At 36.8% G+C, this 24856-nt stretch overlaps 1 long non-coding RNA gene across 2 annotated transcripts in view; it reads left to right on the forward strand.

Moving 5' to 3' along the window:
- The window catches only part of LOC134419040 (uncharacterized), a 151371-nt gene extending 132612 nt beyond the window's left edge, over nucleotides 1–18759 (forward strand). For both annotated transcript variants that reach the window (XR_010027947.1, XR_010027946.1), the window contains 2 exons: nucleotides 16686–16751; nucleotides 17293–18759. This is a non-coding gene — a long non-coding RNA (uncharacterized LOC134419040). The remainder of the gene's footprint in view (nucleotides 1–16685; nucleotides 16752–17292) is intronic.
- The last annotated feature ends 6097 nt before the right edge of the window (nucleotides 18760–24856 follow it).

Here is a 24856-nt window from a genome sequence, read left to right on the forward strand (position 1 = left end):
TTGTTTAAATTTAAATGGGAAAACCTCTGCTCATTTGGTCAAGTTGGTTCCTCCTGTCTTAGTCTGTACTCAAACATAATTCCTTTTAGGAATTCCTTCTAGTTCTTGCTTATAAGCTGTATTTTGTTTTCCATTCAAAATTCAGTGCTTCAGTCTGACTCTGTGCAAGACAGACAGACTGAGCACTTTTGGAGAGTTGATAGTGCTGATTTTTGATCTCAATGACACATTGTCTTTTCACTAAGCTGTGAATGCAATAATCACTTTATTCTTAAGTGAGGCACATATTTTAAGTGCAGATGTTCCCATGAAACTTATCAGCATAATAGACAGAAATTACCTATGGAATGCTGTTTCCAAGTAAGTAAATTATAAATATCAAGTACATACTGTTTCAAGAAACTGATAATACATTAAAAAAAAGTTTCTTATATAAAATTTTAATTAAATGCCTCTCTTAATAACTTTAAAATGAACATGTGTGCTATAAGCATATAAGTTTTTATATATGGTATATGAGCATACATATATGTGTGATATATTTTGTTAAACTAAGAACATTACTGTATATGAGTTTAAAGTTTCCTTGAAACCACAGTACACAGGATCTGGCATTGACCTAGCTCTGACACTGTATTTGAAAGCTGAATTAAATGAAATAAATATGAAAAGGAGAGCTGATTAACAGGTGTATGTAGCATGTAACAGATACATGCCATATTCATAAAGAAAAGGTTTTCAGAAAAGTATGTCTGTTGGTCCAGCAGGGGATGGATTGAATAGAACATGGTCAGGAGGGGATGAAATGACCCATCCACAGTGGGATCAACCCTTTTTTTGCCAAAAATAAGTCAATTCCACTAGCACAGGGAGAGAGTAAGCAGACTGAGCTGTACATCAGACATTAGAAAAACTGATTTGTAGCAATCATTAAACATGTGGTAGCTATTGCCTGTTTGACAGACAATGATTTTCATTCCCTCAAGATCCTTATGAATATTAGGTTTAGGTAGACTTAATGAAATGCCACATCATTGAGAGTCCAATTTCTCTTCTGCAAAGAGCATAGTTTATTTTGAGTTGCTTGGTTGCTTGAGAAAATCGTAGATAATGATTGGAAGATAATCTTAAAAAGGAGAGACCTAAATATTTTGGCTAGATCTTTCTTGCAATAGATGTTATCTTGTAGTCTTTTTTTTTTTTTTTTTTTTTTTTTTTTTTTTTTTGTAAGAATTTATACATCTTAACTAATTGTCAAAGATATATCAAAGATTTATTTGTTTTGGTGGTGAATATATTCCATGGAGCATGAATGACAATTATCACCCTTTTCCAGGCTGGGAAGAAGCTTAGAACATAACTACTTTCTTGTGTTCCACTACAGCAAAAATGCTCAAAAAATCGAAGTTGTTTCTTAACTATACAAACATGCCCAACTTGTTGTTTCTGGTTTTTTTTTCAGTACTGATCCATTGTTTTATGTGTACTTTCACATCCTGAACATTTAATATATATTTGTCTATGCTTAAATTCTATTAAACAGTGTATGTTTCAAGGGGCGCTGAAAGACTTCTGACCTTTTCCAGTTCTTCTACATGCTGAAATTTGAACACTGGAAATGTCATTTGTGATATAGACTTATGTGGATTAAAGTTATCTATAATGAAATTCAGTTCTTGTAGGAAAGTATTCTTACCTAAAAATCCTTGCCTCTGTCATTGTGAGGAAATCTGATATTATTTTATTACTTATATGAAAACATGTAGTTAGGCCAACTGATATAGCACAGCTGAGTTCTGAGACCCTAACACCAGGGAGCCTTCAGCTTTTCTTGCCAAGATATAGATGCAATTTTGTGATTACTCTCATCTGATTCTGGAATATTCAGTACAGAACAGCACAAATGGGCTGCAAACTCAAAGGTACCTTTATCCAGAGGTATTGTAGAGGATGCTAAAAAGAGCAAAAGGGAGAAATTGGAGTGTAGGAGAGGAAAACATTGGTTGATCTCACAACTCATAAATGGTTATAATTATCTTTACTGTCAGAACAAGCAAAAAGCAAAACACAGAATCCTAGAGATTCAGAAGAGTTCTCAATGAAGAAGACTTCAGACAGGTTTTTCCTTGCTTTTGCATTCAGTAGATGCAGCAGATGAGCAGAGCACGTTCCCAAATCACAGCTGCAATTGCCATGAAAACGTTTTCAATGAGATTCCGCGAGCTGCAGAGCTGCACAGCTCCTCAGGAGAAAGGGAGACAAAGCCCTGTCAGGAGCTGCAGCAGGAATTGGCACAGATTTTCCACCCTTGAGTCGTGGATCCACACGTGCCAAAATGACAGTTTGGCTTCTGGTAAATGGCATTTTCTCAGTGTGTCTCCAAAGTGTTTTAATTTGGAGGCCTGCCCTTTAACCACTTGGATGACAAATCCTTTGTTATCTTTTCAGGGATAGTTATGTATGTCACTACCTTGCTCTTTTTTAAAGCCCTGCTGGGCATTTTTTCTAATAGACAGAGGCAAAAAAAACCCAGAACTGTGGTATAACACAGTAATCATAATAACTATTATCATAACTATTATTCATTGCAGCAAATATTTTACAGCAGTAGAGGTATATTTTAATATCAGGTTGCCAGCATTGGTCCCAAACCAATACTAAATACAAAGCAAAGTGCTGAACATGCTTGTTGGGATTATCCAAAAGTACTAGAGAGTATTTAATTCCATTTTTTCCAGCTAACTGATGGAACGAACTACTGTGTCTGAAAACATTTCAAAAGTAGATGGTCTGCAGTAATAGCCTCATGTTCAAGAATACATCCTTTATAAACCTCTTTTGCTGAAGAGCTCTGCCTTAAGCCCATTACACTGCTTCCAGACTGCCTAGGTGTCTTACTTTTGTGGGTTTGTTGTTTAAAGGCTTTATCCTGTATTTTAAGGACTTCAACATGCAGACTGTAGTCCAGCACTCAAAGCATTCCCTTAGTTTTACAGGAGCCTGCCAACTTGAATTGATATCTTTTTATTTGCAGTGCACATCAAAAGAAGTCATCTGGTAGGAATATACCAATTCTTGGTAAAGATTCTAGTTCATTTGTCCTGTTGTGCTGTTTCTTTCCAAAGCTCTGCAGTAAGAAATTCTCTGTTTGTGTAAAATTTTTCGCAAGATTTAGCAGGTGTAACATAGGTGACAGTCCCCCAGATTTTGTTTAAGATTTAGAAAAAAACACTACTTTTAGGATAGAAAACACAATTTTAGGATAGAGTATTGGTGATGGCTTCCAGGAATCAGTCCTTTGCTGCTACCTCTGTTCAGATTTATTCCCTGCTAGATCACAAATAGTTTTTCCGAACAGTGAAATGCATGAGGTGGGAGCTGGTTTGCAGTAAGAGCATCTTTGTTCCCTTTCTTTGTGATCCTTGTCCCCATGAGCAGTGAACTGCAGTGTTACCACTTTTTCTACACAGGGACTCCCTGGATTTCTTAAACATATGGATGAATCCCATTTTTTTTTTTTTTTTTACAGCAAGGACAGGTAAGGAATGAGCATTAGCAGAGGAATCATCCTTATCCTGCCTCATTACAGAGGCTCTGTTCTGTGCTGGAGAGATCACCTCTTCAGGAGCTCTCAGGCTCAAAAGGTACTTCATTAGTCTCTGCTCTGAGATTGACAATGAGTGCCAATTAGTTCCAGGAGGCATTTGTTGCTGGAACAGAAATTCCCTCTCAGATAGGAACAGCAATGGTAGCAGGCGAGCCCTGCCATGGCTGGGCTCTTCAGGTATTTTATATAATAATGGCTTTACCTTGGCTGAATGCCTCTAGAGCTGCTGTAAGCTGTGTTAAATAAAACTATTTGGGCTACATGCAGATGTCTTTCATGTATGATGTGCCTGAGTCACTTTCCTGCAATTGATATGTACTCCTTGATCAAGGTTGGTATCTTGATTTCTGTCAATGTTTGCCTGTTATGTCATTCTAAAGATACTGAATATACTTTGGTTTTAGCTGGTCTTGGATTTATGTAATTTATTGCTCTGCTTCTATTAAGGAAAAGTGAATACTTCTTATTAAATATATCCTCTTTTCCTTCATATTTATTCTTCTGCATTTTATGTTAGTTTTCATTTCTTATTTCTGCCATTCCAATAGACCTTTCTTCCTAACATATAAATATTCCTCTGGAATTAATTCAAATTAGCAGTAAGATGTCATTTTGTTGAGTAACTTTGCCCTCTTTCTGATTAGAAAAGGTACTCCTCAAATTTGGAAATTTGGGTGCATCCCAATCATTGTCATCATAAGTCGTTAAAAGAAATAGTTTATTCCTTTTTTAAAGGGAATTTTTTTTTCACCCTAATGCTCTAAAACCTCTACCAGTTCAAAGTGCGCTCTGTTTTGCTTTTGTTTTTCTTTTCTGGAAAGGAGTATTTACTAGAGTGCGCTAAAGCCATGGGAATATATGAGTGATCACGGGGTAAATTTGCTCCTGTCTCCTACCAGTATATTCATACTTGTGTTAAAAGACTTACAAGAGGGGGAAGCTAGTTCTTCAGTCACAGAGCCAAAAGAGAGAGTTAAGGCATATTATCCAAGCAATTTCACATGCCAATTCTCATCCTTAGGAGGGACACTTATGCAAGAAGCACCACTGGAGGTGTCCTGTGCCCTGCTGCTTCACAGGATGGGGCCAGTTTTCTTACACTTCAGGCATGTTTTACTATTTTGATAAAGCTCATCTTGCTGCAAACAGCCGTCTCATGAAGCCAAAGTCTGATAATTCAAAATTAATATATAGCTCTGAACAAGCCAGTTAGTGTAAACAGAAAATATAGTTTAGCTTAAAAGTTTGTGTAGGGGAGAGTTAGGATGTTGTAGAACACTGCTGACAAACAGTATTGTTACCTGTGACGGTGTTCACAGGGGTTCTTGGTTGAGGGAAGAGATGAGGATCTGATTCCATATTTCAGAAGGCTTGGTTTATTATTTCATGATATATATTACATTAAAACTATACTAAAAGAATAGAAGAAAGGATTTCATCAGAAGGCTGGCTAAGAATAGAATAGCAAAGAATGATAACAAAGGTTTGTGGCTCGGGTCTCTATCTGAACCAGCTGACTGTGATTGGCCATTAATTACAAACATCCAACATGGGCCAATCCCAGATGCACCTGTTGCATTGCACAGCAGCAGATAATCAATGTTTGCATTTTGTTCCTGAGGCCTCCTGTGAAGGTCCGCCCGAAATAAACGGGTGACGAATGATTTTTGGGTGCCAACACAAGGCACAGGGGTTTTGCAGTAACAAATCAGCAAGGTGCAATTTATTGATTATAACCACAGCTAAATATGCGTTTGGTTCAGGGATCCAGGGAAGAGAAGGGTAAGACAAGGAAAAAGGGAGGAAAGAAGGTCAGAGAATGGGGTATAACTACCAAAACGTGATGTCTTCGGGGTCCCGCCGCCAAAACTCGCTGGTGCACGTCTTGGGGAGTACTCGAAGGACAGTCGGGCCGAACCCCAATATATATACTGTTCTTGGTTGGGGGAAGGTAACTGAAATTAGGTTTCCATGGAGGGGAGAAGTCCATTGTTTTCATGGCCAAATGCTCACAGGTACGTTAAGTTTTCCCCCTCCCTGAGTTGGGAGGGAGTACAGTCCCAGTCTCTGGAAGGAGGTTGCCATGGGGGTTCCATGGGGGTGTCAATAGGGTGCCAGAGGGGTTCTTGGTTCCTTGACGAGGGGATTCGCATCTCTGTTGGTCCGTCACGGTGGTTGAAGACAGGCAAGAGGGGTCTTCTTATGGAGCGGAGGGGAGCCACCCCAGAGCTCAGTCCAGCCAGCTCAGGAGTTTGGAAGAAAGTCCAGTTCAATTGTCCAGAAAAGGGCAGCATGCCCCCTTCGAGTACAGCATGGCGTGTTCTGCAAGCATCACTTGTGATCACAGTAGATAAGCAGGAGACTTTCTTTCCCAACTGGCTCAGCAGCTTTAACCCTTCGGTAGTCTTTTCTCATGACAATTGTGAGGCAAAAAATGAAGGATTTTCGGATGGACTTCTACACCTCCCAGCTTCTAAAAAGGAAAAATCCTAAGGAAAGGATTTTCCATAAAAGATGTCTATGACAGTTACCGTGTTGGCCTCTGGAAAGGTCTTAATGTTAGTTTTCAACTTGTCCAGACTGTGAAGGAAAGCATCCTGTGCACACACTCAAAGGAACATGTTTTGTTCTCCAAAGATCTGCCTGGCCACACGTGGGGGGTGCATAGCTGTGATTTATCATAGTTGTGATTTATTATAGAGCCATAGGGTTGGAAGACACCTTAAAGGTCACCTAGCTCCAATCCCCTCACCATAGACAGTGTCACCTTCCACTTGAGCAGCTTACCCAGACCCCCTTCCAGCCTGGACTTTACCCAACAGGCTGTTTGTCTCCTTTTCCCACTCTGTGGCCACACCTGCCTCTGCACATGAGCTGTCTGCATCCGTGCTCAGGCACAAGGTTTGATTTGCTGTCCCTGGCAGTTGACATTGAAATCCTCTCCTTTGGCTGATGAAACCCATCAGAGCACCTGCTTAGCAAAGGGCCAGACTTTGGGAACGCAAATGTTGTGAGAAAAGAAATGAGAGGCAGCCATGAGCTGCTCTCCGAAGTTATAGCAGCAAAGGATCAGAGACGTGGAAATGTCATTTTTGTCCTGCAATAATCTGCTGAGCAGATAACTGTGCAGTGAGACCCCTGTCATGGGAGAAGGTTGGATGGAATGACCTCCTGGAGTGCCATCCAGCTTATATTAAGCCAGTTCTGATTGATAGATAAATTATCCTATAATAGAACATTATTTCAATGTGCATTGTCTTCTAAACCAAGAAGAAAAAGAGAATAAAACTAATAATCCTCTCTTAAATTTCAACTGCCAAGTCAAAAGTCATCCCTTTGATCATCTGAACACACTATTTGGACCTAGAATTTCTCTTAGTGAGTTCTTAAAATATCATTCGGGAGAGATTTTTTTTCTTCTCTCCCTTGTATCTCTTGGTTATACCTTTATATTCTGAAGGTTTTTAAGCACAAATACACTTCCTTAATTTTTATTTTCATACTTGGAGTCTGTTTTTTTTAAAGTTCCACTAGTACTACAGGATAAATTATTTTTTAAAAAAAATTATTTGGTCTAGACTCATCTCTTTCCTACAATGATATATGGGTGGGAAGGGACTAGAAAATAAAAAAGGGTGACAGTCACAACCTTGAACAAGCCAGTATACTACTGACAAAATCAGCATAGAAAACTTAATATATCTGTGGCATAAGAAATTTTAGAAACTAGCATTTCACAGACAGACACTACTTTTGATTTGCTTGGGAACAGGGAAACTCTGCTAGGAGCCAGGGTGTGGGGAACAAAGAACTTCCAGGTTTGAGGCAAAGGTTTGATGCTTTTCAAAGTTTCAGATTCGAGAATAAATCACACTTTAAAGAGAACTGCTGCCTGTAAAAAAACCAAAAAACAGATGGTGCTCAGGGGAAAGGCGTATAGCTCTGTAAATTAGGAATTATCTAAGCCAGTTTTGGTAGGTTAGTTAAAAGCAAACATCTGCAGAAATGGTGAAAAAATAAAGAGAAAATATTTCTGAACACATAAAGTCTTTTTCCTTAACTTTGAGAAATAACAGCTTGGGAATTGCAAGTGGATTTTTTGGTTTTTTTTTTTAATATTCAATGGGGTTAAAATGTGCACTTCATAAAATATCTGGGTTTTTTTTAATAACATCTCTACACTATTTCACTGTAGGTGGCTACAACAAATTCTGTTTTCCTTTTATTCCAGTTGCTTGCTTAGCCTGCGGTACAGTCAAAAGTTGCCCTTCCTCTCTTATGGTGCTTTTAAATTCTACAACTATTTTTCTTGTATAATTAAGTTTTCAAGTAGATTTAGCTCAAAGTGAGGTGTATTGTCAGCCTTTACTGGGCTGGTTTCAAGACCAAACCAAGAGAAACACTGTGCAAGTTTCCACTGCAACGTTGCAACCCACCCAGGGTGGCATCAAACGCTCTTCAGTGATAAAAATAATAACATTAAGAAACAAAGCAATGAAAGGAACAATGCTTGGGTAACACCTTAGTAAACAGAGAGCCCCAAGTGCTAATCTAATTTTCAAAAGGATGCACACATACCAGGCAGTGTGTCTGATCTATAGAATAGAAGAATCAGTTCATCCTGTTAAAGAGAAAAGAGTAAGATAGTCCTAAATAAGTGAAAATCTGATATATTTTATACTAGTGAAGGGTTTCCCCTTGGAAAATTGGGTTCAATTTTTTTGGAATTTATAAGGTGGTAAATTGTGGCAGTGTTCACAGGGGTCCGAGGATGAGGGAAGAGACAAGGATCTGGCTCCATATTACAGAAGGCTTGATTCATTATTTTATGATGTATATTATATTAAAACTATACTAAAAGAACAGAAGAAAGGGTTTCATCAGAAGGCTGGCTAAAAATAGAATAGCAAAGAATGATAACAAAGGTTTGTGGCTCGGCTCTCTGTCCGAGCCAGCTGGGCTGTGACTGGCCATTAATTACAAACATCCAACATGGGCCAGTCACAGATGCACCTGTTGCATTCCACAGCAGCAGATAATCAATGTTTGCATTTTGTTCCTGAGGCTTCCCAGCTTCTCAAGAAGAAAAAGTCCTAAAGAAAGGATTTTCCAGAAAATATCATAGCTACAGTAAATTATACATATTGTATCTTATTAAGGAAGGCAAACAAGCTGCTCAGCATGTCATAAGATATTAGATGTGATCTTGCATTTCCACGAAATTTTCGAAGTCTTAGGGATTTGGGAGTCCTGGCTGGTGGGTTGATATTCTCTTGTGCCTCTCAGACTTGGCATGGAGTGTTGAACACTTTTTGGGAGATTTGGGATATCTGTGGAGGCTGCTGCTGCTTAATTGACAGCTCTTGGACTGGAATTTCCCAGTGTAGGATCTGTGTCCTAGGAATCTGCTTTCATGGATTCAAATGATCCCTTGTGATCTCTGATGATTTCCACACCACCCCCCAGTCGCTCAAATCATATTAATCATGAGGGTAGAGAGATTTTCCTGTAATGCTTTTACTTTGATCTGGTATTTTAAGAGAATTTTTTGGGGCCCTCAGGCTGTTACTTGAGTCATTTCCCACAGTTTTCATGGGTATTCCCTGAGCATAGCACACCCTAAATGTTAATAAAATTATATATCTTTAGATTCCAATGGTAGAGGTAGAATTTTTTTTTTCTATATAGGTATACTTATAGGTTGCTGACTCTTAGAATTTTTTAAGGTTTTCAGTAAAAATAAAACAAAAATAAATCATCATTAGAATTTTAAGGACAAAAAAAGAAGAAAAAGAAATTATGTCCTCTTTTCAACTCCAATGTGCCCATTAAATATTGAAAACTGTCAACACTAAGAAACAATTTAGGAATTCACTTAATTTTTTTCCCTCAGAGTTTTGCGAAACTTCATCCCGACAGAGAGATGCTTTTATGTATCAATTTCTGGGAATACTTTGCTCTCCAACACCCAGAGAAGATTTCCCTAACCAGGAGATAGACCCAAATACATAGACATTTTTCATCACTAATGCATTTCATCACTAATGAATTAATTAGTGCTGTTCTCCAGAGGGGAAACATTTTCCAAGTTTTAATGCAGATTTCTTTGAAATCCCACGACCCAACCATGGAGCCATTTAGGCTGGAAAAGACCCTCAGGACGATCAAACCCAAACATTAACCCAGCAATGCCAACTGTCTTCTTAGTGAAAGGAGAGCTCAAGAGGAACAGAATCCTCACCTAATTTGGTGCCATCTGCAAATTTTCTGAGGTTTTCGCCTTGTCAGTAAAGGTGCTAAACAGGACTGAGCCCTGAGGGACACCATGGGTGACCTTCTGGATGCAGCACCTTTCACCACCCTGCTCTGGTGCCAATGGCCAACCAGTCAGATTTTTATCCAGCAAAAGTACATCTGCTCACATGCTGGAAATCCAGTTTCTCCATTTTAAGTGCCAAAGGCTTTGTTCAAGTCCAGATAGAACCAGCCATGGCCATTCCATCATCCACTAAACATTGTAGAATGAGACCAAGTCAGTCCACAAGTTAATCACCAGAAAAAATGAAGGATTGGCAGAAAGGTGAGAGGTTTTTGATGGTTTTGTGGGGTTTAGGAGTTTTTGTTTGGTTTTTGTTTTTTGGGGGTTTTTTGTTTGTTTGTTTGTTTTTAGTTTTGGGTGATTTTTTAATTTGTTTTTTTGATTGTTTTACTTTCTATCTTAAGAGGTGCACATCACATAAAATGACAAAATCCGCTTTGGAAAAACTCACCATGTTCAGTGTTACATGGGGTTAAATGACTGAAAGTTGAGAGCTCATTTTCTTACAAGGGTTTTGCTACTTGCTAAAGGAAGGGAGTATTTCTGTTTAACCAACATGTCCATTTCAGATGTCAAAGCAGATTTATTTTTTTTTCTGGATTTTTTTTCTATATTTCTATTAAGCAAGAGTACATTAATCATAAGTTATTGTTATAAATAGGAGCTTAATAAAAGGTTTTAGCAGGTTTAGTTGATTTTACTTGTATCTGATTAGGAAAAAAAAAAAGAATATTTTAAAACACATTGAAGATGAAGTTCATGGAATTTATGTTCCTCTGCCAGAATTTAGTTTGTGCATGCATCTGGTCCAGTGAACTAAAATCTTGTATCAGACATTTGGAAGAGACATCAGAAACTGCTGAATATTTTAGTTCTTACTCATTGGTATAGTTTAGCTGAACACTGTCTTACCACTAAAAAGGCATAGATAAAGAGTGCTTGCTTTTTCTATTTTTAAAGTGAATAAAAAAAATGAAAAAAGGTGTACCAGATGGCTTAGCTGCTACGGGCAAGTGAAAATGCAAATAATCTGAAATTATATTAAGTTATGGTTAGTGGTTACTCATCAGATGAAGTAGTTTATGTTGGTACAAAAGCAACTCATTTATTTCCCTTAGCAGAAAAATTTTCCCAACACAGTCCTTGTGAAAAAAAAAATAGTGAAATATTCCTCATAGTGAAATAATTCCAACATTAAAATAAACAAAAAAGCCTCTTTCCAAAGAAAGAGTAAGCCTCTTTCCAAAGAAAGAGTAATTAGTATTTCAATTTATTTACTAGACTAGGCAGCTAATACAGCTTCTACAAAGTATTCATTGAGTGCATTTTTAGGATGAGATAATGGATTTTCAAATTATGTACGCTGACAATATCAACAAAGCTGCTTTATTAGTCCTGTTTGGGCCCTGTGGTATCATTAAACCCAACATTTGTCTACAGCTTGATTCTGTTAATGGAAATGGTGATCTAATTTTTAGTTGTTATAAGTTATCTATGACTCTCAGATGATATCTAAGTCTCTTGCATGATTTATTGAAAAATCACACCTGCAACTCACACTAGAAAAGAATGTGTTTTTTTAGATACCTTAATTTTATCTTTTTGTTATGTTTTAAGACAAAAGAACATAAAATTGTTTTAATTCTAGCTGCTAAATCTTGCTTTTCCACTTGAGGACATAGTGACTTCAATAAGTTATTCATATGCTAAGCTGGAAGCACACACACGGCCCCATGAGGGCTGTACATGAGAGAAAGACAGTAACAAATTCTCTGATGAAGAGACAAAGCTTTATAGCCAAGGAAGATATTTTTTAGAGCCCTTATGAAGCACTGAGACAGGGTCTGTGATGGCAAAGCTGACATTAAGTGTGGTGATGTGGAGGGAGCTCTGTGGAGGGAAGTTTTTGTGGCTGTGAGCTAAAATCTAGGCTACACATCTGGTCAGAGGCACGTGTCACTGACAGAGGATGAACCTTGGTGACTTCTTAAATGACATTAAAATTAATGCTGTACTTCATCACTTTGCTTCTGCTACCCTGCCACATGGTTTTCCATATTTTACAGTGCACACATCATTTGAGTTCTGAAGGAAATTTGCTTAGTCAAAAAGTCAGCTGTATTCAAATTATTCATAAGGGAAATTGCATCTTAGGCAATTAAAATGTGTGCTGGGTAAAAGAAAATGTTTCTTCCTGAAAGGAAAGAGCGGATGCTTCATCTGTGAGAAACATTATTACAAATTCTTTTCTGTTACTAAGCACCTAATATTAAAAAGAAACTTGTTCTAATCAGAGAGGAACCATATGAGGGCATAGTGGAAATTTTTATTTTAGGTTAGATTGATGCTTTTATTTTTTTCCCACGCATGATATTTGCTCTTCCACATCTAGTCCCCTTACCCTCCCAGAAGCACTGCTACTTGTATAAAGGATTGTACATTAATTCTATTTTCTCTGTATTTTATATGTTAAATGTGATCTCTTCTGTCCAAATTAATGTTCTTTTGAGCTGCAGTTATATGGATGATGGGGGAGCAAGAGTGATGTGATCGGGTTTGGACAATTTGCTAGGAAGGGAAATGAGTTTGGCCGTGTTTGAAGTTGGTCAGAGAGATTAAGGTGGTACACTGTGTATCTTTTGCTCCCTTAAAATATAAATTACCCCACTTGATCCATTAAAAAAATTAGATTCTGTTAGATTCATGTCTTGTCATTGATATGCAATTTATGACTATAACAGAGAATTTGTATTATTTCTGTTGTCTTTCCCTTATAAATGGCCAGTGCTTGTAAGGATTTTTTCAAGCTTTCTTTCACTGAAGTTTGCAAACCTGCATTGTAAATGTGGACAAACTGAAAATATCCCTTGCCATTCATGGTCTGAAGCGGCTCAAAGCTGATTTGATTCCTATTATTCTGTATCAACCAATGCCACATTTTTAAAGATTTCTGAAGTTTCTTGATCCTAGGTATTTTTCAGTTGTGTGCAAGATTCTGGCTACAGAAGTGCCAAGAACAAAAGATATAAATACACACGTGCACTCACACGTATGAAATGTCTATTAATATTTTCACAGAAGCTAGAGAGAGGCGTGTCTTGATGTCCTAGTGAAGGGGCAGCAATGGGGTGTGTTAATGGGATAATAAAGCCCATTCTTTGTTCAGAAGGTTGTGCCTGGGGGTTTGGGGTGCAGCGGTGTCTGTGGGACATGGGGATGTGGTTTTAATTTCTCCTTACTTGAACTGTGCTCCCCTTGGAGAGGCAGGAGAAAACCTACTTCACCTTTTACTGGCAGAAAACATTGGTTGAAAGGAGATTTATTTTTTTTTCGTCTATTTGAAGCCTACCTGCCAATGTTTTCACCCTTTTTAACATGTCCAGCCCATCTCTGCAGCCCAATAATGGAATACTTAAGGCCATATGATACCATCGATTTCCAAGCAGAGTCCTGTTGGCTTCTGTGGGGAGTTCTGCTTTAAAAATCAATGGCATAATAGGATTTAAAGTAATAAAAAGAGAGAAAAGGGACAAGGAATTTAGTTCATGCGTGCCCCATGACATTGGAAAAAGACATTAGCTGCAGTACACAGACCATGAACTGGAGAGTGCTGTGCATCCCTCACTCAAATGCTCAAATTTTAAAACACCTTATTTACTTAATAAAAGGAGTTAATGACTTACAATATAGTCATAGTTTAACAAATTTAAGAACTAGTTGTAAATTATAGATGTTTTTCACTGAAATGCAGTATTTTATTTTGTTTTTATAGATGCTAATATTTAAGATTACCCAATATTTGCATTTTTTCATATTGAAGTATCAAAAGAATGTACCCATAATTGTAAATCTTAAAATTTAATTGCTCTTAGGGAAATGTGTTTCTGTGCTTGGAAGCATTGCTCTAATCTTTTCTAGTGTCATTTTGAAGTACATAATCTAATTGAAACCACAAAAGCAAAGTCAGAGCTATTGTGGATTTTGAAAAGTCTGCAAGGGCCTGAAGTTGCAAGCATGATTTTATTAATTTTATAATTTCTTTTTAGGCTTTATTTTTCCTGAATGACATAGATGCAGCAAGAACGAAATATTGCAAGAGATATCTATCTCCTACTTTATATGCCTCAAAATTTAAGGCCTCAATTTATCTCTGACTTTTTGATATTCCAGCTTAACAATTCAAACCTTCTTCCAGCAAACAAATTTCACTCTTTGGTTTTGACTCTTAACATGTCTTCCCTTTTGTAACAATTCCTGGGCCCATTCACTTCCATTTTGAAGAAACACAACAGCGAATCTGTTTCTCAGTCTGAATCTTTGTAACTTTCCTTGGCACAGATCTTCTGAGGAAAGATTTCTTGATAACCAAGATTAGGGAGAAAAAAGGGAACAGATAAATGTTATATGTGAGGTAAATAGTTATAAGTAGAAATTTAATTGGGCTATAAGTAGGAATTTAACCTTTTGTTCAAAGCACACGTTATTCTGTTCTATCAAAACATGAACATATATAAGGCAGCTTCTTAAATAAATACTACATGAATGAATATTAAAATGTTTGCAACCTACTTTGTACATACAGCTGGCCTTCCAACAAAGCAGGAGTTAATAAGGCTTCTGGGGGTAAATGCAAAAATAAAACAAATAATTAAAGTAATATCTTTAGCCCATGAAGTCCCACCCTTCTTGTTTTTCTCTTTTCAGTCCACGTTGTTTGTGCTCTTGGGCCTGAAATCTGGATCAGTTTCCTTGGTCCCCAGCTAGAGAAGGAATTGTTTTGTCTCCCTGCTCTGTGAAGAGAGCTCACCATCCCCTAATATGAAGCCTAGACTTACACACTAAAGCAGTACAGAATCTGAAAAATATAAAAGCTAAAACTTGAGGCATCAGAAGAAGCAGAGTTCTGATGATCTTATCTTTCTTATGATTTTTACACAATACAGAAATTTTAAGATACATTTTGAGATCTGAGGCTCAGAGTATTTTACCTTAGGAGGGGAGATACATGTAGGAGAGGCAGTGAGATATAGGAATTGCATGAACTGTCTCTCTGGATATTAGAAAGCACTTATGGGAGAGGAGTGAAAAGGGTGACAAGAAACGGCTGCAAACAGAATGAAAGCTAATAAAGCATGAGACTGTAGCTACTGATGGCTAAACTGAAAACTTTGGCTGTGAGGTCTTATATAACAGCTTACAGTCATGCTTACACAAGCTTACCCATGTTCAGGTGAGCAAAAGTGCTGAGAAAATCTTCATGTCTTTCCTCCTTCTTCTGTGAGCACTGCCTGGCTTAAATGTATCTGTAATCTGTAGATCGGTGTGGGAGTCCAGCTGTGCTTTGCTGCTGCCTAAAGATAAACAAATATCAAAGAAAAATCTCTGATCTTGGGGATGTAAACCGCACACAAAAAAAAAATCTATCTATCTATCTATCTATCTATCTATCTATCTATCTATCTATCTATCTATCTATCTATCTATCTATCTATCTATCTATCTATCTATCTCTCTACTTTGGAGGAGACATGAGGCTGGTTTAAGGCACCTAAATCAGTATGCAGGACACAGTGGTGATGATTAGAGAAGACAGATCATCAAAGTGTCCAATCTGGGGAGTCCTAGTGGGCTTTCTGGCATTTTTCCTGATGTTTTGTAGAGGAAACGCTGGGACATTTTTCCCCCACACAGTAAAAGGTCAGGGCCACCTGCTTTTGTACATGATTGATAGGAATCACTGAGGAGATGGACAGCAAGTACAGCTGCAGCTGTGATATATTTTGGTATTTACGTTTTTAAATCTCTGAAATAAACACTGTATTTTCTTTCTGTACATAAGTAGAACTTTAAAGAAGACAAGAAAGACAGCTTTAGTTTGTGGGATGAAAAATAAATAGGTAAAAACAAGGAAGGGGAATTGGTTGAGTTTATTTTATTTTTGATGGCTTCCTGTGTAAAGCTGGAAAATGATCAAAGGCAGATGATGCATGTATGTGTTTCAACCTTTTCTGCTCCATCTCCATTATTTGGGGATTTTTTTTCAATTTTAAAATGGAAAGTTGAAATGTTCCATCTTGAAAACATTCATAAAATAGTGTGCCTCTTCTGAAAACCATCAAAATAAAACACATCCAAATGAAACAGACTGTTGAATTTAACCACATTAAAAATAGGCAATGAAAAAAATTATTTTCCCAAAATTAGATGTTTCTTAAAATGCATAAAAAAAGAGTAGGATTTACTATCTATTCTTCCATTGATATTGAACCCTTTTTACATCTTTCTAACCCTAATACACTTCTGTGTGTTTTTTTGTGAATTCTTTGGGATTGAATCCCAAGCACTCTTAAAGATCTTCAAATGTTCTGTCATGAAATGCATGTTTATACGAATATGCAATTATAGGGCAACGTTGCACTAGTCAATGAGTGTTCAGTAATTTATTTTTATCTTCAATGCTGTAAAAAATGCCATCAAAGTGCTGAATCTCTTTAATACCTGCTGATATTGGATACTGCAAAGCAAGAAAGACCCTGACAATTGCAATTTGCAGGTTTGTTCCAGCTCCTACTGAAGCAAGTAATAGCCTGTATCTTTACTTAAGTGGATGATGGATCTGGCACCAAATAAAAAGAATATGCCAGACTTCTTGCTGGAGAAGGGCATTGTGACGCCACAAACATGTATTTTTTAAATTTCTGTTCTTTTTTTCTTTTCCCTTTGACCATTTTGTTTTACCTACTTGGTATTTTTCCATAGGTGCTGCAAAATGGAAGAGAGATTAGAACTGCAGCATATCACCTTTCAGATGGCCTCTGCACAAAGGTATGACAGAAGAAATTGATTTTCACTTTTCATCAATATTTCTAAATTGTAACACATATTTTACAGTAAAAGAAGATGCATCACCCTGGGTTTTTTTTGTCAGCATTCCTGAAAAAAAGTGCATTGAAAGCTACTAACATGGAAGTCTCAGCTTAGTAATTTACAGCCTACAAATGGATTTCCTTCTCAGAATGATAAGTCAGTCAGTGAACCATGTATTGTACATAGATGATGAGCAATTCACTCCCTGGATGCCGGGTTTGAACATTTCTCCTCAAACTTTGAGACCTAGGATGAACTTTGACTAAGACTTTCTGGACCTTTCCAAGTTTGCATGCATTATTTAACTGTTACCAAATGGGATCTGGTAAACAATGATTAACCGAGCATCCTCTTCATAAGCTCTTTTTGTTATTAGCGGCAGAATTCGAAGCATTGGTCGGGTCAGTTTTGTGCATCTAATGATAGCTCATCTCCAAAATTCAGGACACAGAAAAGGTTAATTATTGCTCTTTCTTGTGTTCTCATTCATCATTTTTAGCTGGCTGGCAGCAGATCTCATCAGCTGATCCATGAAGCTGCTCTGATGCCTCACACATGCACTTACAGGGTGAGGCAGGAGGAAGGAGCTTTTGGATCTCTTAGGAGACTGTTTACTAGCAAGCACTAACCCTGTTTGACATCTTTTCTGGATGAAGTTTTCTTGGCTAAATTTGTCAATTTTTTTTTCTGCTTTGCTGTTTACATCCACCTAATTGTTACTGTATATCAGATTTCTCTTCCTGGAATTAGAAATAAAAATTAGCTTTGGGGAGAGGAAAGACTAAAGCAGCTCATAGCAGCTTAACATGACAGGGATACAAGACACCTTTCCAAGTTCATTTATCTATTAAAGTAATTTCATAGGGACCCTGTGAATCAGAAGAACAGTGTTAAAGCTTCTAGAAGACTCAAAGTTGGGTTCTTAAACTGAAATACAAAGTGTAATCACTCATGTCACAGTCATATTTTCTGAAAAGTCCCTTTTCCAGGATTTCTTCTTCTGGGAAGCTGAGTAGCCTCAGAGAAAATTGAAAACAATAATTATCTCATTTGCTTCTCCTGTGTTTTGCTGCTTTGGAATGTGGTTGGAGATTGTTTATCCAACGTATGAATTGTTTTGACTTAATGGCCAATCACCATCCAGCTGTGTTGGACTCTGGAGGGTGAGTCATGAGATTCATTAGTGTTAAACCTTTATTGATTCTTTATTGTTAAACCTTTGGTAAGTATCCTTTTTCTATTCTTTAGTATAGTTGTAGTATAGTATTCTATAATATAATATTGTATAGTATCACATCGTATAATATCATATCATGTCATGTCATATCATATCATATCATATCATATCATATCATATCATATCATATCATATCATATCATATCATATCATATCATATCATATCATATCATATCAATCATAATAAGTTAGCCTTCTAAGAACATGGAGTCAGATTAATCTTTCCTCCCTACAATGGAGAATCCCAGAAAATACCACACCCTCATGCTTATAACAACTTTTCTTTGCACAAGGAGCAATGAAATATAGATGTATATATATCCTACACAGAAATATTAACAAAAATAATTGGAGTCAGAGGGGACATGACAGAATGTGTTCCCAAAAAGATGTTTCTTTATTGGTTCTTTAGGATATCTAATGAAAGAGAATTACCACTTATATTCTCCATTTTGTTTCCAAGGGCACTTACTCTTGAGGTACATAATTTTTCTTTTATTTTCACTCACTAGGTAAAATATGTTTAAACTGCTAAGCTTAACTTAGAGGAATGATATTTTCTCTACTACAAACTAATTCTGGGCAATCTCTTAAAATTAAATTTTAAGTTACTTGCCTCTGTGTTCCAAGGCACAGTTTCCATGTAGCCTCTCTATTTTTGTTACAATGCATCCCTGTCCTAAGTGTATACTTATTAATAATGAATTGCCATAATAAATTCACTCATTATGGGACCTAGGTATTGAGTGAGTGTGGTCTAAAATAAGTGGGTCATACATGCCTAGAAATGAAACTAAGACTCTAAAAAGGAGAAACTGAAAGAATGAATTCAGGGACATAATGACTGCAGCTTGAGCCCTTCTTCTTCTCTGGTTTCAGCATCTGGAGGTTGCAAAGCCCACACACTCTGCATGAGTAAGGGGGACTACACCAATTAATTTACTTTGCAATTAGATTTAAGTAATCATGATGGGTGACAGCAATGAAAAAATACCACAAAGGATCCCCTAATTATCTTTCAAATATAACACTTGATAGATAGGTACAGTCCTAGTAAAAAACTGAGCACAGGAAGCTATAGATCCGGCAGCAAAGTCAAAGCAGAAATTGTTGTTTTCCCTACAATTTAAAGTAAAGCACTGTGAAAAATCTGTACCATTTTAGTAATTCCTCAATGTTAAGGTAAATTAAACTCTGTGGAGTTTAATTTAACTTAAACCTGGAAGCACAGGAGTCCAGTCCCTGGGGAGGAAAGGATCTGGAGGAGATGGGAGGAACCAGAGGTGGGTAGTGGTGACTTGTCGTGCAGACCTGTGGGACTGGAGATGGGAATAAAATGCTTTGGAGGAAGCTTTAACCAGGGCAATACCCAGCTCTCGTTGTTTCTACTAATAAAAAGTGCACACATATCTCTTGTAGGCTGTATAAAGGAAGGTTGCCTTTCCCCAAAGTAACTGGGGACAGCCACCTTCAAGTACAGAATACATTTAGTCATCCAACCCAGCAACAAATTTTCCATTTATTTGTTTGTTTATTTATTTATTTATTTATTTATTGTTATTTTCACCTTCCTTTCTAAAGTACATGGATTTTGGAAAGGTTTTCACTTTACAGGAAATACAAGACATCTATTTTCTTTTATAAATCGGAGTGGAAAAATAGATTTTTCGTTTCCTTGAGAATAGAAACTATTCTGCATTTCATCCAACCTTCATCAAAGACCTGGGGGTAATCTCTCACATGTTCTATTAACCCCAAAACCACTGTGAATCTTAACACCAGCTAGGGCACAGCTTCCAGCATGCTTGCCCCCAGTAATCATTCCAAAGGTGGCTGGAAATAACTTGCCAAATGATTGAGCAGTAATTTTGGAGCCATAATTGCTCTTGCCTTGCCTCATCTCTTTTTCTTCACTCAACACCTTCCCCCTTTATCCTTTTGCTGCTCCTCTATGATCAATATGAGTATTAAACTGTTAACCTGATACTGCTTTATTCTCTTCTTGAGAAAAACAGGACAGAAAACATTTGTGTGGTCTTAGTTGTGTTGAAGCTTTAGGGGTATGGCAAAGTGCATGCACACATGGAAACAGTGCACAAAATATTTCCAGAAATGTGTTCCAGTGCACAAATATGGTTGATACAGCACACAAATATTTCCAGACCACACATGCACCTATATGGAGTCTGTTGGGAGTATTAATATGGTTTTTGTTGTGGAGGGGGGGTTGTGAGAAAGCTCAAAGACTCTTTTTTTAACCATAAAAGCTAGTTTCACTTTTGTACTCTTCAAACACTCCATTCCATATGCACAAAATCTGTGAAAACAAGTGCAAGTGTTTCCATTGCTGAAAAATGTTTAACTGCAGGTATATTAGAAATATAAGAAAGAAATCAATTTTCTGATATATTAAAATGGAAATAATAGTACCTTCTTTATTTCAATAAAATGTAGTTGTCACTTAAGAAATAATAAGGGAGAATAGGTTTAATAATTTGTTGTATACCATTGTATTAACTTTAAACCAGAAATTAAGTCCTCATGATATGTGATGAAATAATTGTAGGTATGTGAAGGGTGGTTTTACTTTTAAAATAATTTGGCTAAATTTGGGAGATGTGAATAAACAGGGTGCAGCTATTACACAAATTTTCTTTTTTTATATTTCATGTGCTTTATTTACTTCCTTATTTGATGCTAATCATGTTGTATTTTATTTGGAGAAGAATGTGTGAGGTCGTCAGTATCTAATTTAATACCTGTTAATACTTATGGATAGAAATGGGGGAAAACATTCTCATAAATGAACTTGCTCCCTAAAATCAAAATGCTTTTAATTTATTTTTTGAGCATACACTGCACCGAGTTCTTATTTTTATTTCTCTTAATTTGTTCTGACTGGTGCAGTTGTAAATTAATTCTTATCAACTTTTTGAGTAGAAAGAGAAAGTAAATATACTTGAACTTAAATTTAATTGTAGCAAAGGGAGAGTATAATAGCAAAAGCACGATGTGGAGATGAAATGAGCAATGATTATAAAAATAGTATTAACTTTAATAAAAAAAAAAGGTGTTCTTTTCCCCTGGTTTGCTCTTTATTTGTAATTTGTGTGTATGGGCACACAAATGTGTCTTAAACCTGCTGCACTCATTTTAATATTCTTTTTCTCCCTTAGTGCAATCAAACATCAAAACAGCATTATGCTCTTGTCCTTATTTAAATTCTAAATACAAGTATACCCAATAGTGGTGAGGTTTTGTTGTTGTTGTTGTTTTGTGTCAATATTTTATTCATGCAAAGTGGTAAGTAGGTTAGTAGGTATAACAAACAACTTAACTCCAAGTATCCACTATCTTCTCTGTTAGAATATTCCCTTAATATTTCAGGTTTAGGAGCCATGGCATAAATGAAATACCAGCCTCTGTCTGTGGCAAAACAAAAAATCCCACAATAACAACAAGAAAGTGAAATAACTTTTAAGTTATTTTTTTCTTCCCCCTGGAATGTTAAATCATGAGGCAATAGCCTGTTCTTGAACTCCCTATCCCTCCCAAGCACTGCAGAGTCTTGTCAGAGAAACTGCATGCTGCATAATTACCAGAGAATAAATCCACTTTCTCTTTTTTCTCAGCTTTTAACCATAATTTTGAAGTATTACAAAGAAAAAAGCAGACAGAAGGGTATTTTCAAATCCTGTATCTCCCACCCAGTACGCTAGAAAAGTTTGTGAAGCTTATAACCATGTCAGAATGTTTCTTATTGAATTCTTGTTGCTGAGTGAAACCAATATGAATATAAATGTGAAAATTCTCCATGCAAATCACAGACCATTTTGGCTACAGAGAAACAGTAAACTAGTCATTAAATAAAAGTGCTATCAAATGAATGAAATTATCCTACAATATTGTTGTGTAAAAACTAACATTAATCCTTCACACCACTGGGTCCGTTTTTGGTTTCTTGCATTTTTTTCTTAAAGATTGTTACTAACGTGTGAAATTTATGGTTGAATTTCAAGATGTGCCCAAATAACTACCATAAATATTGTCCTATATCTTATTTAATCACTCTTGTTTCTTTCCTACATAAATGTATTTAGTCAGAAGAAAAAGAAAATAATTTCTTTCAAAATGTGTAGTGAAATGTCAAATCATTTACTTCACTGAAGTTTTATCAGTTTTCTGTGAAATAGCTGCATATGGAAAACTGAAGGTGTTTTTTGGTTTCTTTGTTTGTTTGTTTGCTTTTTATGTTGCAAGTCCTGTGTTTAAAACAAAAATGTGTGAATCATGATGTATGAATAAGGTTTCTTAATTATTTTTTAAAGACTTTTAGACCTTTTTATATGCCTACACTATTTAGCAGAATGAATTACGTTTAGGTATGATTTTTATTTATTTTATTGTGGTACACAGAAAAAACTAAGCATGCCAGCTTACTCCAGTAGTACTCATTCTCCAACACCTGCAGCCTATCCCATATTTCAGCTAATTTGGTGAAGTTGGAAAATCAATTCTGTTTTACAAATCCTAATGCTGTGATCATTATCTTTGCTCTAAGGGCTTACATTTGAACACAACGTAATTCAGATTAATAATGCATATTTAATAAATGCTAACATAAGTACCAAGGAAGCACTTTGGTTTCCAAGTGAGTCTCAGCATATGGCTTTAATATCTAATCAATAATTAATTATAAGCTAGTTGACCCAATAGGCTCTTGCTACTTGCACACGTTAAAAAAGAAGGATTTGGTAAGCAGATTGGAAAACTAGAAAATGTAATTTATAATCTCTTTTTGCCCTTTCTCTTCACTCAGGCTCAAGATTTATCTAGTGTTCAAGAGCCCTTTCACCTACATGCATAAAATTAAAAAGAGAGGAGAAATCTGAACTGTGGGATGAAGCACAAAAATACAGCGCAGTGTGTGTGTGACCCATGATCCAGTCGCATGGGGTGGGGGACCTGCTGTGCCTTCAGGGCAGTCAGCTTGTAAACAGCCTCTATGAGTAATTTGGTGGCCAAAGATGCACAAGGCACCCCAGGCCAGTGTTTGCTGGTTGGTGCCATGTGGCATTCACATCCTCTGAAAAAATCCCTTCACCCAGGATGTTTCGCCTGGGAAGCCGAGAAGCCTCAGAGGAAAAGGAAAACAATAATTATCTCATTTTCTTCTCCTGTGTTGTGCTCATGTGGAATGTGTTTGGAGATTGTTTATCCACAGGTGATTGTTTCATTGGACTCTGGTGTGGGTTATTTTCATTCATTGGCCAATCAGGGCCAAGCTGTGTCAGGACTCTGGAAAGAGGGAATTTCACCGATTTCCTGAATTTGATGCTCTTCATATTCATTGTGTCACTATTTGCGTACTACTTTTATTGTGTTTGTTATCGTTCTCTCCTTTTTTAGGGAGGGAGAAACCACTCTGCCTTCTCTTATCTCTTGAGCTGCATCTTCACTAGCTTATGACAGAAACAGAAATACACAGACACAGGTTATGGCTTAGCTAACCTGAGCTCTATGGAGAAGCTTTTGTGCGTGAGGCATGTCTGTAATGAATCTGTATTCCTGTTAACTGTGCAGGGTTTTTTTTAATGGCAGAGGTTCATTGCCTTATGAAACTGTTGCTAAGGAAAAAATGATCAATTTTCTTCTCCCTGCTTCTGCACTCTCAACGGTTCGTACTATTACTTTTAGATTATGTATGTATTGCAAATATATATATATATATATATATATATATATATACACACACTTATACATATAAGAAAATCTATTGCCAATGAGTATTAAAAATAGGGATGCAAAGAAAAATTCCTCCAAGAGGGTCTCATTTCAATTGATTTGACAGTCCAACTGATGTTTAGATCCCTCCTGAAGCAACCTGTGGACCTTTTCTCTCTGAGTTGCAATGATCAGGCATTGGTAGCACATTGAAAGATCTCTTCCTCCTGGCAAGGATGGGAAAATTTCACAGAGCTTGACCACTCCTGACTATGAAGATTTCTCTCAAGTTGAGGTTAATGCTCATGCATTTCATTTCTAGCAAACGCATCAATAATCATAATGGGAAAGGTATACCCTCTTTCTCAAAGAACTTGTCCTCATTTCCAGCATGTGAAGTTTGGAAGCCTGTTTCTTTGAGAAGCTGCAGTTCATGGCCCTTGGGCCGACACTGAGAATTCGGACATTTCTTCCCACTTTTTCCTAAGCCTGGACTACCTGCTGCAATGAAGATCTAGAGCTTTGAATGTTACTTTCCTATAAGGGTTAATGACTTTTTTTTAAGCAGTTCACTGCCAGTAAATGCAGTTCCAATTTTAATACAGTTAGGTCCCATTGACTCTCATTAGCAGCAATAATCCATTGAGAAGAACTCAAAAAATTGCCTGTGATCTTAAGAACCTTAAAGAGCATTAAAGAAGACTTCTTACAGAGAAAAAAACCAGACGCCTGCTGGTATGGTTGATTGGAATCAGATACATGAGCAGTATTAGCAAATGCCTTGAGTTTTACCCAATAGCTTAATTATAAAGCACAATAATGTCTTTAATATTTGTCTTAGATGGTGTTTTTTTCTATGAATCCCCAGTGAAGACTTCAGCTTTGAATACTAGCCCAAGGTTGATTTCACCATGAAGGAAGCCCTTACTCTCATGCTGGGCTTGTCAGGTCTGCCTTTCAGACATGCAGAGCAGGTTTACCTCCTTTGGTTTTCTGATTGGAAAGTTTGACACTTCTTATATTAATTTGTAGGCTCCTTAGGACAGAGAGCTGAGCTTTGCAAATAGGTTGCAGGCTTATGGTCAAGATTTAGATTAAGCCT

Source organism: Melospiza melodia, chromosome 5 (genome assembly GCF_035770615.1).
Source record: "Melospiza melodia melodia isolate bMelMel2 chromosome 5, bMelMel2.pri, whole genome shotgun sequence".
Taxonomy (NCBI): domain Eukaryota; kingdom Metazoa; phylum Chordata; class Aves; order Passeriformes; family Passerellidae; genus Melospiza; species Melospiza melodia.